This window comes from Parambassis ranga, chromosome 19 (genome assembly GCF_900634625.1).
Source record: "Parambassis ranga chromosome 19, fParRan2.1, whole genome shotgun sequence".
Classification (NCBI taxonomy): Eukaryota; Metazoa; Chordata; class Actinopteri; family Ambassidae; genus Parambassis; species Parambassis ranga.
In genome coordinates, this window is record NC_041039.1 from 9281791 (window position 1) to 9295516 (window position 13726).

The 13726-nt window shown below is 40.1% G+C and overlaps 1 protein-coding gene across 1 annotated transcript in view; it reads right to left on the reverse strand.

Moving 5' to 3' along the window:
* The window catches only part of LOC114452133 (zinc finger protein 385B-like), a 45940-nt gene that overhangs the window by 32035 nt on the left and 179 nt on the right, over positions 1-13726 (reverse strand). The window lies entirely within an intron of this gene.

Sequence of the window (13726 nt, forward strand, 5' to 3'; positions counted from 1 at the left end):
CGATAAATTCACTCAATCAGCACATGGATTAATGTTCCATATTTTCCCAGTGGGTCATAGTACAGCATGACACTCTATATATAGATGCTCATAGCTCCCCATAACTGAACTGTATATCAATTACACTATAGAGGTTATGTGGCTGTTACTGTTTTAATGTATTATTATTTTTTCCCTTTACTAACAGCCATCTGTATCTATACAATCATAGAGTGCTGAATAATAATCACACAGGGTGTCCCAGGAATAACTAGACTGGCCTTTAAAAATTAGGGCAGACCAAATGAACAACCATTCATGCTAATAATCCACATAAACCTGTGAACTTTAGCAGCTCTTTAGTGTTTTAACCAAGGAAACTTCCAGGAATAAGAGAGTCTAATCCAGATGTGTTAAAAGGTGGACGAAGGCCTTCAGCACTTTCACACAGGGCAACTGTGAATGGGATAATTTGGAACGGACATACGCTCTTTTAAAAATGGCATTATACCAGACACAGAGGCCAAGAAGATTCTCTGACCGCAACACCTGTCATCACTGTTCCATTACATCAACAACAGACGACAGCAGACGAAGCACTCAGCCTGCAGTGGAATAACTAGACAGTGGAAGAAATGGGGTAATAATTTAATGTTTACTACAGAAGGTGAATTCACAGAGTGATGAGAGAACAGACTATTACAGAGCAATAAATTCTGTACCTCACATAAACCATTTCTACTATGAAACAGTTTTGTTGTGTCTTGAATATTGAACAAATGTATAACAGGTGGACTACAATTACAAGTCGGGTCGCTAGGCAACCCTGGATGTCCTGGATGAATATGACTTTGTACCTTTTCCACACAAAGTGCAGGTCAATTATGCTGTAATTTGTGCAGAAAGGACCAGAAAACCAACAATAAAAAAAAATACATTCTCCCCAGCAGCACTGGAAGCACAGACTGAAAAATGGCACCTCTCAGTGTGAAGGAGCCATAGCTAAAGCTGGCCCTTTACTATGAGTGGTCGAGGTTAAGCCTCATTAATTGATTAGTTCATCAACAGATATAAAAAAAAAAAAAACATCATCCATCATGAAAATTTTCTGATTTTATTGGAAAACTGAGGCACGTGCTTCAATAAATTGGTTAGGAAATAAATGCATTTAAATCCTAATGTGTTGAGGGAAAAGCCTTTTAAACTGTGTGAATATGTTTTTTCTCTGTGGTGCATTAAAAAAAAGGATGACAAAGAGTTCTTTATTAAGCAAGGAGCTCAAAGAGATGCATGACTCACCTGGACGGCTCATTGGTGTAAAGATGCACTGAACTGTTACACATGGTCAGCTTTCAAAGACCCACACTGTGACTCTCACACAACACACACCGACACACACACAGCACACACACTGTGTCTATATGCCATATAGACACAGCTGTGTTGGTATACATAATCCAACAGCACGAGCGGCCCTTTGTGTGTCAGCTCTCTATGACAAGGTCATTTGCAAATGTTCCACTCATATAATGCTGTGATTCACCGTGTTAGGTAAGTGAGTGGGAGCTGTTAAGATGGTGCATATTTTTAGTCTCTACGTTTCCCTCGGACTCAGATGGTACCGGGAACACGGGGCAGTGACGAGCTGCATGTGCATCAAAAACCACGCAAGGTTAAAGGGAAAGCCTTTTGTCGGATCTATGTCACACTGTATGACTACACACTGACTATTTTATACGCCTGCTAGGAATTTCACAGTTTGACAGTGAAGAAGCTGCCAACAAGTCCTACCGGCTAGGTTCAACTTATGAAGCTCTTAGTGCAAGTTCAATCAGGAAGACTATCTTCACATTTTCATCACTTCTTCAAACCACCTCTCCCTTGTCATCCTCCTTACACTTATTTCTCCTTCTCCCTCACCCCTTTTCTCTCTCTCTGCCTCCCACTTAATCAGCTGGTTAATATAGAGCAACTCCCCCACCAAACAGTGGCTGAGCCGTCCCTCTCCTGCCCAATCACTGCTCAGCAAATCATTTAAAATTTCTCCGTCTCCTCTCCAGCTGTGTTTCAGATCGATTTCGGAAACCCTCCTCCACCACAAGCACCACCAGTTCCTCATCAGGGCAAGGCCTCTTATCTCTTGCTCTTCAGCTCTTTCACCACCACCAGGTCTAGACCCGGGGGGAATCCTGTTTAAGCGGCCTCATCAATAAATATTTTCTCATCTAAACTCTCTCCTGATTGAGCTGGACTCGCTGTCTGTAGCGTACAGTTCAGGTGAAGATTCACAAGTAACACACAAGAACAACGATTGATGATTTTTTCAGAATATGATTCAAAGCAATGTTGTTTACAAAAACATGTAAACATATATGGATTATATTGCTGTGGTTGTGATATTGTACAACCAGATATACAAACACGCTCTCTCCTCTGCAGGTTTTTTTTGGGCATGTTCCAACAAATGTCTACAGGTTTGGCATCATCTTGTAGACACCTCATAAAAATCACAAGATGACACACACAGCTCTCTGTAGTACGAGATTAGGTCCAGTGTTAAACAAAGGGGCAGACATGCCAGGTCTTTAATTAGACCACTGTTATCTCAGGGTACACATACCATGTTTCCATCACCTCTGGGAAACACTGACTTACATTCATTTGCTGTGATGTATCCTAACCAATAACCACAATATTGTGAACGAAATTTCCATTATGAGAATTTGATTTAGATTAAGATGATTAAGATTATGAGAATCTTAACAACATCAACAATAAATAAATAAACGATGTCATAATGCTATGCAAATAAAAATGAAATCAAATGGACATAACCACAGACTCGCAAATTGTGTGCAATATGAGCCTGCCCACTGTGCTGTACTGTTTACTCACACAGTAAAACAGACCAACAGACAGATAGGAAGTCAAGGGGCCAGTCCACTTGAGCTTCCGCTCATGGACTGAAACGCAAGAAATCTAAATATAAGCCACATTTTCGCACAAGACTGCCATTATCAAATGTTGGCAATGGCCAGAATAAATTTCTGTCCTTAGTCTTCATCTTTTTTCAGTCCTGACGCATTCACAGAAAGATCGTTTGTGCTCTGTGTAAACACTACTGAGGTGGGCCACAGTCAGGCAGACAAAACATTATCTCCTTTTGTCAGGTGGAGTCTTTTAAACAAAAGTGTCATCCGGCATCTGGCTGTGCAGTCATTTTTCTGATGTATAGAGTAACAAAAAAAGCCCCAGAGCAGAAAATGTGACTTCAAACAATAGACAGATTCAGTGCAAAAATTCTGTTGTAACAGGGTCTCATCTAGAGACTATATACCTGGTCATGAGTTGACAAAAAGGATACAAGTATTGAAATCTTGTTTGAATCCTTGGTATGTCAGTTTGTCAATGTCAATGTCAGTTTTATTTATATAGCACATTTATAAGGGTGTCGCCCACCAAAGTGCTTAACATTAAAATACATAAAATAAACTCAAACTGATAAAATACATAAAAGAAACAAACTGCAGTAAAATACAATAAAACAAAGATACAATCATGAAACATAAAATCCCCAAGAGCTGCCAATACTCAGGCAAAGGCCAAGGTGAATAAGTAAGTCTTAAGTAGAGATTTAAAAGTGGTGAGGCCATTTGCCGACCGCACAGCTAGAGGCAGAGCGTTCCACAGAGTGGGAGCCACGACTGAGAAGGCCCGGTCACCTCTAGTTTTTAAAAGAGATCGGGGGACCTCCAGAGCCATTTGGTTAGCAGACCTAAGAGCTCTGGAGGGCCGATGCAATACCAAGAGGTCTGATAAATAATCCGGGGCCAGCCCATGCAAGCACTTAAAAACGAATAAAAGAATCTTAAAATCATGTGTAAAAAATGGTAGGCACCCAGCCCATTAAAAGGAGCAGAAGACATAGGATCAAGCCAGGGACATAGAACAGTACAGTAAAAAAAGGGAAGAGTGGAGGTTGTCAGATGCTAAATGGGCATAAGCAAAGAGAGGGGCAGTGGGTGGTTGGACAAATAGGAAAACTGAGACATTGTGGGAAATCAGGAATATTTTTTTTAATCTGGAGGGAGGGACTGCACTCCAACCAAGGGCAACAGCAAATTGTGGGCATCTGTCATCGGCCATCTGGGAGAGCCCTGAGGCTCCTGTGGGCACCAAAGCAAATGTGACCTGAGCACGACAGTAAAGTACAGAACACTGACATGCTGCAAAGAGCAGAGGAAGGCAAGAAATACAACACAGAATTTCAGTACAAGGTGTGACATAAAGCAAGGTGGCCATGGTGCTATTTGCTTTAATGGCTTAGTAACAGACATGTAGAATGAAGAAGACATTGTTGAATACTGGCCTGTGGAGGATTTCTGTCATCACTCATTACAAAAGCATCGCCCACTGCCTTAAAACTTAAACTGCAGCTGATAGCCATGTAAAAAGCTACTCCTCGGCCTCCAATGACAAATCCCCATGAATGTGTGAATGCTGCAGAAGCTTTACGCTGATTGTGGTAGCTTCTTGGTAGACGGAGAGCCATATAGTAAAATGTGTTGAGGAGGACTGCTGATTATAATGAGATGGATTAGCTGGAACAACTGTGCAAGATGTGGGCTGTTGAAGGGATTGGCCTGCAGTCAGCTGTAATCCTCTTCTTCCTTCTCTTCACATTTAAAACATGACTTGACCTAAATTCTGTTTAATAATTTTAGACAGTTTAATTTAGACTGGAGCAAAAATTTGCCATAATGCACCACATTCTATAAAAGTGGCTGCTCAATTTGTTTTTCAAAATCCCGGCGATTACTCTGAATTCCTTTTTGGAGATGTTTTTCTGAGCCATCATGACATCATGTGATTGTAATCAATACGTCCAGCATAAGTGAAAGATGACATTAAAGCCTGCTATAACTCTTCTCAGGAGACAGTGATGGAGTCGTGACTGCTTTTAGTTGTACATGTCTGGCTTACTCACTCAGCAACGTAGTCAAGATAACAACTGTCCATGCTTTACCTACTGTGTGTTACAATATGCCAAGTGACGATGTTTTACACCCAATAGTAGCCCATACATGATGATTTACATCAATATACAGTTTGTTGGAACAGCAAAGAGTATACTATACACATTTAACTAGAAAAGATCCCTTCTTTATGTTCTTCTTTATCTGGTCATGTTTTCATTCAAGTCATTGTCAGATTTTGCTGATTTAAATGGACATTATAGTGTTGTGCACCTTGTTTGAATTTCCAGAGAGAAAGTATCTCCTGCAACAAAATCAAGTTTACAGACAAACGGCTGTCTTCACATGATGTCTCTTCCTGGGTTAACAACTCTCTCTTCTACAAGTTCTTTATAAATAGCTGCTCCATCTTTAACTTGGATTTCAAACTTATTCCAACTACGTCTGGCATTAGCTCTATTTTGACCTGTGGGTTGTTGGTCGGTCATTATTACACTTCATAATTTAAATTCTGAAAATAACCTTGGATACAAACTTGGCATTGGAAACGAAGTGAGCAGGGACTTGAGGAATTTCAATGAAAGGCAGCTCAGTCTCCTGGCACTGACCCACAGGTGTGAACACATGTTTACATTTGGAAAAGACTTCTGTACAGAGCAGAGTTAAGCCGCATTCTGCCTGATATTCCCTTTGGGCTTCGTGTTCCTGACAGCTCTCAGATCACCGAATGCATGACACTGATAATGCTCCTAAAGCAGGCACCTCTAAATACACATTATCTCTTGCTCTTTCTTTTTAGCTTTGGTTCCAAGTTATACACTGGTTGTTTCTAGAACTTGAGCAGTATTTAAGCTAATTGATGATATGTTAAACAAAAACGTATGCTTTGCAAGTGAGGAGGTAGGAGGACGAGGGAAGCTCAGAGGCACAGATGACTAACAAGGATGACTAAGAGATGTTTTCAGGGTGGTTTTCCAAGTCATTTGTCTAGGTCATGTCTGGTTGTTAAATATACACATTGTGTAGGCACCCTATAATGACTGCAAACTTTATATGGAGCAGTAAGTTAAAAGAAACATGCCACAGGTTCACCGTCTGTCCTTCCTTGGACCACTTTAGGCAGGCATTAAACACACACGTGGAGTTTTTGTAAACAATTTGACCCCTTCGTTCAAATCACTCCTGCTGTTCACTCAATGCTAAATATAGGTCTATGCACCACTGCATGTATGTCACTGTAACAACATAATTAATGTTAGTCTCGTCCCCCATCAGTGGTTTTAATACTTTGGCTGATATTAATGTGTTATTATGTTGCTAACAGCATTAGAAATTCTCCAGCCAGGCTTTCAGATGAAATTAATTCTACCTCAGTAAGAATGCCTATGGTAGAAATGTAGTGGTATTTAATTTTAATTTCTACAGCACATCAAACGTTGACAGATGACTGCAGATAAGATTGCTGCTCTTTTTCGCTTCTGCTCCCACCACTTCTCCATCCACCAAGTCCTTATCTGTTCCGACTGGCGTTGGAAAACTGACAGACTAAATTGGATTGACTTTTAATTAGGTGCATTCCCTAGATAAAATAGGTTTAATTGTTTCAATTATCTTGCTGGCTCCTTAAGGCAACAGGGCAAGAAGAGACACACCTACACTTGTTTACTTTAATCAGTCAGTTTTTTACCATTTGTTATCAGCCTGAAACAGAAAATTCTCAATTTCATCTGCCTCAATTTTTTACTCTGGTATTTTTTTTTAATTACACCTAATTTGATATCTAATTCTTAAAACGGTCTTTGACTGTACAAGTACAACCAAAGATTAAAACTGGCACTTTAAATGAATAGAAGTGTGGTTTCTTTAGGATGTAAATCACATGTAGTTACTGTACTTCAGTCATATGTTTTTTTTATTATGAGACAAGAATGGATCTATTAGTAGTGCCTATCCATCACCTGACTTAAATGCTCCATCGGCGATGGAGTAGTAGTTACACACATCAGTACACTATCATAAGGAACACAAGGTATGAACTCATCTTGAGTTTTTCCTCTGCCAGATTATATTAACCCATAAGAGCCCAAGTCCTAGTGATTCAGTCATGATTGAAGCAGACGGCACAAGCAGCAGCAGAGCTGTGCAATTATGGCCCCTTCAATTAATGGCCATTTAATTTGGCCCGTTTGAATGGTCTTTTGTGCTCAGTAGTAATAGCCATTAAAGGGAGTATAACACACCATTTAATGGAGGAACAAAGAGTGAAATTATTGCAGAATAAAAGGCTGCATGACAGGTCAGGTGCAGAGCAAATCTCAGGGAACCACAAGGACAGAAATCATTCAAATGGATGAGCTTCTTTCCTTTTCGCCAAAATCTGACTAACAATTTTGACAACTGTACAGTGTGACTGAAAGCAGATCAACTTTAAGTCCCTCTGCTGGGTTTTCTCACAGGCAAATGAAATACATTTTCTCATTAACACCAGTAGCCAAAGCCTGCAGCTAGTTCTGTTCTGCATTTCAGGAGAAGGGTGTCAAAACGTAAGGACAACTAGTAGTTCTAAAACAAAAGACAGTTTATTCCCTCTGGGTTATGATGGAACATGCAATATTGTACAGGTGAGAATTATATAGAGGGAGAAAATGAACCATGAAGGCGGCTCCCTTATTGTCTCTGTATAGGATGCAACCTGCACTTGTAAATCAAAATTTTTGCCACAACAACAGCCATGGGATTAAAACGTGCATACCTTTATACAACGTATATCTGGTGAAGAAAGCAAACAGAAACAACAAAAATATTTAAGTCAGATGGAGGAGGCAATTAAAATGGCATTAATCCAAATACAGACACTGTCACTTTGAGTATTGTCTTGTTTTTCAGTTACTTTTGGAAAATATCATATATACATACATAATTAAATGTATTATTTCACAACATTACACATGTCAGGAAAACCCTCACCATTTGCAACAAGCTTCTCCACTACTTTCTTAGCCTCCATTGTGAGTCCAAACACGCCCAGGAGATTTTAAGTGAATTAACTAATATGCCGTTTTTAAGCAGAGGATGGCCAATTGTGTGTGTAATTTAAAACAAGTAAACCTTTCCTGGATTGCTTCACCTTTTGATATTAAATCTTGACAAACAGAAATGACCAAAAACACATTTCTTTTTTTTTTCCTATATTTTTCCTATAGCCTAGAGCGATATGCTCATGTCAACTATAAAGGATCATTTTCTTACAGGCCACACATACTACATGTAAGCGTACACACCCATACACAACACACCCAGACGAGCATTTTCGCACTGCTTCCTGCTGTGTTGAATCTGTACCTGCAATCCAGCCACAAGGGAATGGAGAGGTAATGGTCTGTGCAAAAATGTAACATCCCACATAGCCCTCCAGGTGTCTATGCATCCCTCTGTCCATATGACGGAGACTCGAAGACCGACCATCAATCTTAGCCAATGCATTTTTGTGGAAAGGTGTATAAACAGCATGCCAGTTTGGTCTCATTTTGTGTGTAATGTCGCCTGTGTTTATGATAATGACACACTGAATTGTTACGCTTAGGGCACAGGTAGGAGGTGCTTCACTGATGCAGCACACTGCATAACTTGGCATGCGATGCATCCTTTTTCAGGTGATACCAGACAGTGTGGGCTGCTACTTTACATTTGGCACTGTCTCCAATTCAACGAAGGAAAAAAATGGAGGCACTAAGACCGTGTGCATTGCACAGCGGCAGGAAGCTCTTTTGAATAGTGTAGAATTGCTTATGAGGGAGAGGAAATGTACTATATGCATGTGGCTTTATGTTGTTTCATCTTCATATAGATTTGGTGTCTGAAAGCTTACAAAAAAACGTAGATCTTTCTCCCAACAGGGCAGCTGATAAACCAGCCTCAGGGTGGATGATTCACACTGTCGACGTAGTGATCCTGTGTGTCAGCTGTGAAAACTACTCACTGTAGGTGTAAGAAAAACATCAGCACAACCAGCAGCCTGGTTTCCTTTTAGTTTATTATAGCCTTATTGCAGCTTTCTCATCAGTTTATTGACCAGCATGTTTTGTCGTAACATGTCTTGTATTGATTGTTTGTGGGCGTTTTGACATTTTCGCAGAACATTGATGGACTGTGTTTTCACCCTGGCTGATATCTGTTAGGGGACGGGGAGGATGAGTTGATAGCCAGGAAGGTGGATCTACCCTGTCTTCACCTCTGAGAAGCCAAATAAAGATCACAGTTACTGGTCCAGGGGCAGTTTAAGCTGCCAGTGTGTGAAGGAGACTGTCATCTGACTTACAATGACAGAGCCCGAGAGTCATTACGTCTTTGATGGGAGACTTAAGCAGAAATCCATTTCAGAGTGTCTGAGGTGAGGAGGGCTCTGAAGGGGAGGTTGGGGAGCGCAATCTGCTGTGAGTCTATTGTGATAAGGTGTACACTGCACCCGCAATTTGCTGGTGGAAGCTTCCTTTTGATGATGATGTACGTAATTTTAGCATCAGTCCATTTCAAATAATTACCCATGATAAAGGTTTTAAGCACATAAAATGAGGACAGAAGCGTCGAAACATTGGCTTTGTTTTCCATGCTACTATCGGGCATCTGCAGAGAAAATGTGCACGAGCAGCCACTGCAAAGATAACATCCAGGGCAGAAAATGGCTGCCACGCGGTACGCTGGATGTGGATGTGAGACTGCTTTGACAGACTGCATTACATGCACCCCTTTTATTCCCTCTCGATGCAATTTTCCAGCACTTTCTTTTGCAAATGAAATGAGCTCAGACTGTTAGTTTAATCGACAAAACACTAATCAGTAATGAATAAATCGGACAATATATTTTAAAGTCAAAACTCATACATATACTGTGTGGTTTTAGCTTCTCAAAAGGTGAGAATTGTGGTATTTCCCTCGTTTTTTTTTTGCTATTTTTTTTAACTTATTAATGTTTTTAATTAAATTGATGATATAAACAGTATGACAATTTTGTTTTTAACTCTGATTTCTTTATTAAAATATCCCACCTGAGGTTAATAAAATACAATATATATACTAAAAAAATAAAAACTCAAAAAACCCGCACCATGTTTTAGAGGTGGAGGTGACGATGGTGAGAGAAGCATGTTAAAACTAATTTAAGACCCATGGTCCTAGATGGCACAGAGCAGGTGGCAAGCTCCATCTGCACTTTCAAAAGAATGGAAAATAATCAAACTACAATATGTGTATAGGAAAGCAATTTACAGCCACTGATGGAATACCTCAAAAATGATGAAGCATTGTGTGATTAGGCAGACCAAACAGGAACACAGCTGAACAATACCACTATAAATTATCAGACATAAGACTGGACCCAATTTAATGTCATTCATATTTCCTGAAAAAAAGCAATCAATACAAATAAGCTTTTCAGTATTTATTTTTTGTATTAAACTTTTTGTAAAATAGCTTGCATTGATTGCATAAGAAAGCACCTCTGCTTGAAAATCTGCATCTCAACAGTGCCTTTTTCCGTAAAATTTAAAGCATTGTACTCTCTTTGTTTTTTTTTGCACCTTGCCAACGATCCAGAGACCTTCAAATAACGATGGAAAAGATCAGCAAGCCTTTCGGCTGTCAGAGCCATTAGTCACAAGACACTATAAAAATGGCACACAACCCATGGCTGCTGTATACTGTCCAGAAGTACTGAAGGATCATCTTATCAATCTCTGTTTAGGGAAATGCATTCCTGCATAATTATTGGCAATTTTTCTCCCTTGACAATAAAGGGCCTGAGAGGGAAAAGGCTTAATAATCTTTGGGGGAAAAAAAGTCATATTACCTATACACATATAAAAATATTTTGTGGATGATTGTTCAATCTTTGGTGGACTTTATCAGCAGGAGCCATGAGTCGGCTGACAGTTAAGGGCTGGAACTCAAGCTGCTCCCATCCCAATCTCGTTCCACATGATTATTCTCAATTTCACAGCTGATGGTTTTTACTGAGACAGACGGCAGCAGCCAAATGCCAAAGTACAGAAAAGAAAGCTCTGAGATGAGGTATGGTGAGGGGAGAAAGATGATAAGCTGGTCACTCAACTTCATCACCACCAATGTTGGGGGTGGACGTAATCTGCGAATGTGACTTTCTGTCAAGGTGTAGGGTATTGAGGGACGCTCGAAGATGAAGTCTGACAATACAGGCCTTATTTTAACGTGAATGTGAAGATGTCGGCTATAAATTCTCACTACAGAGCCAGCTACAAATGCACACGCACAATTTACAGATTCCATTTACTTTCTGTTAAATAGCTAACTGCAATCACACTAGCCTCCTGCTTGCTAGCATTACCTTTGAGAATGTGTCTTCCTCCCACACAGCATTTCATGGCCTTGCACCACAATTTGTTTTACAGTCCTAAAAGCTATCGGCTAACCAGACCTCTCAAGTTCTTTGCCGCTGGCCACTTAAATTACCTTTTTGATGACTTGAGAGATGCTCAGATTCTCACTTCTTTAAAAGCAGCATAGAAAACAACGTAGATCGCAAGTATTGTGTGCTTTTTATGTGACACGTTTGGGTAAGCTATTGTCCATTTGCTACACTAACAAGTGTAACAAGTGCAGTTTATCTTTGCATTCAATACAAAAAGTCTATGAGATCCCTCATCCTGAGACAGAGGAGGGTGAGCCTGGCCCAGATGTATACACACCTAAGAGAACCCAACGGAATCACACAAGGTACTTTAAAAAATGAAAAACTCCCCCAGCCTCACACCGGAGGAGTGGTAGTGAAAATTACAGCATCACTCTGGGGAGTGGGCAGTAGGAGGTGCGGGATTTGATGAATCAAGGACCTTTTGTTCACAGCAAAAATGACTGCTTCCATGCAGTTGGAGAGGACATCTCTTCGGCAGCGCTTGGCAGGCAAGCGGGCGTGATTTGGAGCCATTTACATTTGAAGCTGACGCAGAAGGGGGACACAGGAGAGCAAGGTCATTTAAAGAGGATGCAGAACATGATGATGTGGCCAGTGCTGGGTGCTTAACAGTGCCTACTCTGCTTGCATTGAGTAGCAGCTGAGTATGCCATGGCAACACTCACCATAATGATAGCGTGAGACGCCTATAGGAAGGTATAGAGACTGAACTGAACTATGAGTAGGGAAGCTGACACTTACTGTAAGCCCCAGCTCCAGACATTTTCTATTTTTCCAGAGTTGCTGTACGCGAGAACACAAATGGTTGAGTCGGTCAGGCCAGACATTAAACTGACTTCGATGTGCGCCCACTCCCCAGTACAACATCTGTGCATTGTCCAACTGAACCTGTGTGTGAATGCAGCAGGTAATTCCCCTGGGGAAATTCACAGTGAAAGAGTGGGCGTGCTGATGATGTTGAGACAGCTGATTTGTTCCCTCTTCTGCTGTATCCAGATAATCCAGATACATTCAAATACATAAAATCTTGATATCAACACAACAGAAATCATTAGAATGCACCTAACACAGCCAGTCTGTCCTGACTACAGACAATGTCCAGATTATTATTGACCCATACATAGTAAATTGTGTATATTTAATGCTGTAAATCATTTAAATGAAATAGTAACTAAACAGAAAATTTCTATTTTTAAACTAAATGCCAAAAATTCATTAACTGCTTTAAAAATCTTTTGACAAAGTAAAACATTATGTCAGACAAAGACTCAAGCCCACCTACACCAAGTACCGAGTTCATTTCTTCTTCTTGCCAGGGCAACAGAGAAATTTGCTTTCATGCAAAGTGATTAATTTTGATCCACTCCACAAATACTGTATATGCTAAACACATCTGACATAAAACACAGTCAGTCGCTTGGCAGTGATTGCACAAAAGGCAACATTACGTCATCTAGGTGAGGCAAACAATGGTGTGACCCTTTCACAACATTAAACACACAGTACATCGCAAACATACCTGCAACAGGCTTCTCCATCATTTTTTTTCAGCCACCACCAGGAATATTTACATGCACCATCTGCAGGATGGTGCAATGTGTTAAAGTCAACCACTCATATTGGTTGGACCACACAGTTAATAAGCAACGTGTCCCTCAACCTGAGATAAAGTTGACCTAAATATGTCACGTACTTTAAGGAGAAAAACTAAGTTCCAAGACACTGAACATGGTTCCCTCTTTGTGAAAAACCAAGGTGACCAACAAGAATCACAGGACAAGCATACAGGTAATAATTAATAATATAAATAATATGTAACACTGTGACTGTTCTACATTTAATTCCCCACTTGCCCCACAGCAGCACATCTTTACACAGTGAGAGACTCTCAGGCGCTACCTTGACTAAATAATAACTTCATTCATTGGCCCAGTGATGCTCAATTTATAATTAAATACACACCCACATCTACTATCCATGGGACAACAGCTGTGCCAAGACATTATTAAAAATGATTAGGACAGGTAACATTATGATCAATGAAGAGATTTTTGCATGCTGCTTTTACAACTCTTCTTAGACCATTTTTGTACTCATAGAGGCAACCAGACCCTTCGTATGTTTAAAAAGAGACATTTAGGGGATAAAAAAGAACAATAAAGGCAGTAAATAGTTTGTATCCAGGCACAAATGTTCCCAAAACATTTACAAACAGTGGTTCAGTAACTAGACTTCTACATAAGTATGTAGTAGCAAATATATCAGCCTATTTGCTAAAACAACCGCATTTCTACTAAAGGGCAAAGAGGAACAAAACAGCTTCAGT